The sequence below is a fragment of the Ipomoea nil genome, unplaced genomic scaffold, assembly GCF_001879475.1.
Source record: "Ipomoea nil cultivar Tokyo-kokei standard unplaced genomic scaffold, Asagao_1.1 scaffold2360, whole genome shotgun sequence".
Lineage (NCBI taxonomy): Eukaryota > Viridiplantae > Streptophyta > Magnoliopsida > Solanales > Convolvulaceae > Ipomoea > Ipomoea nil.
The window spans coordinates 1,413,407-1,419,406 of record NW_017618788.1 but is presented as its reverse complement, the minus strand read 5'-3'; positions in this window follow the sequence as shown (position 1 = coordinate 1,419,406).

The window sequence follows — 6,000 nt, the reverse complement described above, 5'->3', positions numbered from 1 at the left end:
TTAAGAAAGCGGTTTTCACATCCATTTGGTGAACTTCCAAATTCCGCAATGCGGCTATGGCAAGTATCATCCTAATGGAATTTATTCTCGTCACGGGAGAATACATGCTGAAGTAATCAAGGCTCTCGCGTTGCCTGTAACCTTTACTTACAATCCTAGCCTTATACTTCTCGATGGAACCATCCGATTTCATCTTCCTTTTAAGACCCACTTGGATCCTAACGGTTTACTACCCGGAGGAAGATCAACAAGTTCCAAGTGTGATTCTGTAGAATAGAATCTGACTCTTAATAGCCTCTTTCCACATTGGTCCTTCCATAGAAGTCATGACTTCTACAAACGTTTGAGGCTCATTTTCTAACAAACAAATTAGAAAATCCGGTTCATTTTCTAATAAACAAGTTAGAGTACTAGTCTCATACTCTAACAAGTAAGTAGAAAATTAGGACCAAGTGACTTTTCAACTCTTGCCTGCTTATTGCGTCTAGGTTCGAGCTCGGATTCTTTCTCAGATACCCCACTATCATTATCCATAGCTTCGTCAAACGTCCGTTTTGACGTACTAGGTCCCTTGTTGGACCAATAAGAAAATACATTTTCAAAGAAAGATGCATTCTTTGATTCTATTATCGTGTTGCTATGTACGCCCGGATTATGGGACTCGTATACTAAGAATCGATAAGCACTACTGTTATGTGCATAGCCAATAAAGATACAATCCACCGTCTTAGGACCTATCTTTATTTTCTTAGGAGTTGACACCAACACTTTGGCAAGACACCCCCACACTTTGAGGTATTGGTAGGAAGACTTACTACATTTCCACAACTCATAAGGAGTTTTATCGAGCTTCTTGGGGTTATCTTATTTAAAAGGTAATTACGTGTCAAAATTGTCTCACCCCACATATTTTGAGGTAGACCCAAACTTATAAGCATCGCATTCATCATCTCTTTCAATGTGCGATGCTTTTGTTCGACAACACTATTCGATTGAGGTGCATAAGGTGTCGTACGCTCGTGTATAATACCTATACTTGCGCAGAAGTCACCGATAGGTGCTTCATACTCACCACCTCTATCGCTTCTAACCTTCTTAATCTTATGATTAAGTTGATTTTCAACTTCATTCTTAAAAAGAATGAATTTCTCCAAGGCTTCATCTTTGTTTTTCAGCAAATACACATACCAATAACGTGTGCTATCATCGATAAATGTGATAAAATATTTATTACCACCTCTCGTTTGTATCGATTTAAAATTACACAAATCACTATGGATTGGCTGAGTTTGCCTTTCAACCGATTTGAAAGGTGCCTTAGTTTTGCTTCAACACAAATTTCACACTTATTATTTGTGTTAATTTGGAACGTAGGAATATGGTTCATGCTAAGTAATATACGTATAGAATTATAATTAACATGACCTAGTCTACCATGCCATAAATTGGAAGACTCAAGCAAGTAAACAGCATTAACTTTGCTTTCATTGATAGTAAAAGTCATTACATTAAGCTTAAAAAGCCCATCAAGTACATAACCTTTACCAACAAACATTCCCAGTTTAGACAAAACTACTTTATCTGACTCGAACACCATACGAAATCCATGCTCATTCAACAACAAGCCAGAAACCAGATTCTTCCTCAGCCCTGGAACATAGAGCATGTTGTTCAACGTTAGTTCCTTCCCGGAAGTCATCTTCAGAACCACCTTGCCCAAACGTTCCACAGCAGATTGAGCAGAGTTACCCATCCGCACCCCCTCGCCCTCAACGGTCTCAAAGGTGCTAAACTGTAACACCCCAATTTTCATATCCAAAATTTCCTTAAATTTTTTTCTTCTTAATTTACAATTTACTAAACTCATAGCGGAAGCATTAACTAATCAAAAGAAAATGGGTGTTACCGCCACACTTAGGCAACCAACAACCTAAGTGCTAAGGCTAAATATTATAAAATAATCTAAACAATAATTCAATAACTAACTATTACAAAGTCTTTCTTCTTGAAAATAATCTATCAATTTGATCAAACTTATAGCCAAGCTCTCTTTCTTCATCATCCAAAATCAATTACCTGTATACATATAATTTTCAAGATATACAAAAATAACAAACAGAGTTAGCAACACTTTGCTAAGTAAAGTTTACTCCACCATGTAAAATAGTTTTTTTTTTTTTTTATAATAAACATTTTCAAAATATACGTGGAGATATACTTTTCAATTTTCGTATATACACATGGAGGATTAATATTTATACATGGAGAAATAACCATCTCTTCAAAATCCATTTGGAATCTGAACCAAAACTTATGTGCACACCCCCCAGCAGATTCCAAGCCACTAGGTAGTATATGATCCAAGTAGTCAGACTTCTTTCTGACTACCCCGTACTCATACTTTTGGAAACTAGATCGTAACTTATGTGATACACCCTCATGGGATTCCAAGCCCAGTGCGTAGTAATTGGTCCAAGTGAACAGTAACTCTCTTTTACTGAACACAACACAATATTCTGGTTTCTCTAAAACGAACCATTTCTCCACATAAATACACTTCTCCAAAAATAACATTTTCTCCAAAATAATTTCCTCCAAAATAATTTTCAAATCATATTTTTCTCCATATAATTTATCCAAAAATGTTTTTAGTCCACAATATATATATATAGGTAATACAAATTTCTCAAAGTATCTTTTTCCCAAAATATTTGATTTCTCCAAAATATATACTTTTCCAAAACATAATAATAGTAAGTAGCATATGTACGTACAGTAAATGTATATTATATTTTACTTTAAGAAAAATACCATACAAACAGTGCATAATAATTAAAATAAATATATTTCTTTTTAAAATGGGAAAACCCTACGTACAGTACTTAATATTTAAATATATTTTTTCTCAAAATAAACATACATAATGCATACATAATATGCAGGTTCATTTTACCATTCAAAATATACTACACAATATATATAAATACATGGATCATTTGATATAGCTATGATATTCATGAACTGATATATTACATATACAAACTAACAAAATCATATATACACATTACAATGCACACACAGTTACATACAATACCACAAAGTACATACATCCTTATACGAAAATTTTGTGTTTTTATACCACATCAAATACATCATGGATATACTCACATCATGATTTACAGGGCAAAAGTAAATTTTAATGGACATAAACACTTACTTGAATTTTCTCTAAAAATCATCAAAGAAACTTCAAGCCTACACTTGCTCTTCTATAATATCGTCACCCCTTGAACAACTTGATACTCTAATCTTTATTGAAGAGAACAATCCTTTTTTTTTTCTCTTAAAGTGAACGGCAAGTTAAAAAGAGACCAGGAGAACGGAGAATAAGAAGAATTAATCCGTTTCTTTTTGTTAGAATAATTCGGCCAATTCAAGGAGAGAAAGAAGGGGATTAAATCATCTCATCATTATCTTTAATTAAATGAAATAATCAAATATCAAATGTAATTATTATAGGATTTGTAACAACCATTCACCATCATTATCCAATTTAATTTAATTTGATTAAATCCCTTTAATTATACATGTGTAAAAATATATATCTTATTATTATATATATAATATATAATATATATATACATATATACCGTTACATACAAATATAATCTAAACATAATCCTCAAATGTATATATTTCTATATATATACATATAAAATAGTTTTAATATTAAAGTAACATACCATCAAATGAGGCTAAGGAGATGAAAGTTGTGATCCCATGATGGTAAGGATTTTCATATTTCAAAGGAAAGGTTAGAGTTCAAAACTCAATATAACTAATTTAATTTTTCATACCTATAAAGATTAAGTATTTTTCCTACTTAAATAATTTAAAATTTTCGGGGTATCACAATCTACCCTCCTTAAAAGAAAGCTTCGATCCCGAAGCTCCCAAGTTAAACCCAAACTTTTTAGACTAAATTCCCAAGTTGCACATTTAACAAAGAAAATACGGTGTTAAACTCTACCCTCCTTAAAAATAAAGTTACGTCCTCGTAACTTAAAATAATACCTTACTAAAATACTTCAGAATAAATAATCAATCGCTAATAAGATCCCCAAATCCAAATACTTAATTTCCATAACATAAAGTATTACCTCCAAAATTTTCAATTCTCACCGAGTCATATAACACCACCTGCAAGTACTAGCAATCATAGAAGATAGACATGAAACAATTATACTACACCACACATCCTCACTGCTTATATCCTCAAAAATTCACAACCTAGGCTCTTGTACTAACTATATCCAAAATTTATTAGCATAGGCCTCTCAAAGGTTCGAACTGCATCGGTGCGATGAACCACTCGCGATGGTTGGAGCCCATGAGGTTCACCTCAGTCACCAAGACCGAAAGGCTAATCTCAGCCTCCTTCTGACTGCTTTCTCTAACAACGTTGACTTTAGAATCCTTGTTCTTCTTCCTTCGAGCCCCTTGCACTAAGATGAATTGTGGTCATTCTTGCGACAGTTGAAACATTTACAATGAAACTTAGTCTTGGTAATGACTCCCTTCGGACCTAGCTTCTGCTTGTCCTTCTTGGCTTTTTTGGAGCTTTTATCGTGCTCCACAACGTTGTCCTTAGCGCCACCAATGACGGGACATTTCCCATCACATTTCCTATTTCCCTCCTCAATTCAGAGTCGCTGGATCAGGTCCTCCAGGTTCATTTCCTTTCGCTTATGCTTCAAGTAATTCTTGATGTCCTCCAACCTGGAGGTAACAAGTGGATCACAGATGCCACTTGGAAGGCTTCACTCACCACCATGCCCTCGTCAAAGATTAGTTGTAAATCGTCAACTTGACTTAGCACGATCTTGGAATCAACCATCTTAAAGTCAAAAAATCGACCGACAACAAATTTATTTGCGCCGGCATCTTCGCTTTTATACTTGTGATCCAAGGTTTCCCACAATGCTTTCATTGTGCCAATTTTGTGATATACATCGTATAGCGTATCACATAATCTGTTCAGGATGTAGCTTCGGCAAAGGAAGTCAAAATCCTTCTAAAAGCCAACTGTCATCACAGATTGGGCATCTTGTTACTTTAACTCAAGAACCCTCTCGGTCAAGAATCTTGCCAAGCCGAGAGTTGCCACGTAGAACAATATCTTTTGCTGCCACCTCTTGAAGTTCGATCCGTTGAACTTCTCTGGCTTTTCAGCCGAACCACTCGGTACAGAAGGTACTCGCATCATGGGGATGTACCCCTCGGTGCTCCCACCGGTTTATAAACCAACATTCACCGGCGCCTGAGAATGTGTAACATTGTTGCCGCTCCCACCATTGTTGTTCTCAACATTCTCGTCCCCATTGTGAATTGGCAGTACGATGTTCTCTATTTCTTCAAGGAAACCAGAGACAAACAAAGAAAATAGAAATATGATTTTAAGATTGTTATCGAAATAATACTACGACAAAGAATTATTTCTGGAAAATAACAAGCATATGAACACGACTGGATTGAAAGGCTAAGTTGTTAGCTTAAGTCGTGTGATACCCACACTACCCTTAAAACCTTATTTTCTACCTCCATTTGGTGCTACGAGCGTTGTAGCCTAGGTTTCCTAGGATAAAACAAGCTACGGTTATAAGTTTGAGCACTCAAAAAAATAGAACAGGACGAACAATAACACAGGACGAACACAAGTAGGCTTTGGAGAAAGTTGAGCAAAGTTTCGAGAGGAAGAGCAATATATTTTGTATATAAAAAATCTACTGCTCAACCATGCTTATATAGGAGGAGGATAAATAGCATTTATACTAATAAAAAAAAAACAATTCGTGTAACCTACAAAACAGACCACCATTAACCTGGATATTAATTCTAAAATTTAAAATTGGAATTAATATGAAATTAATTTCGTAACATCAGAATTAATTCTCCAAAATGGTAACTTGAACGATACCTTCGAGCAGTGCTTGAATGATA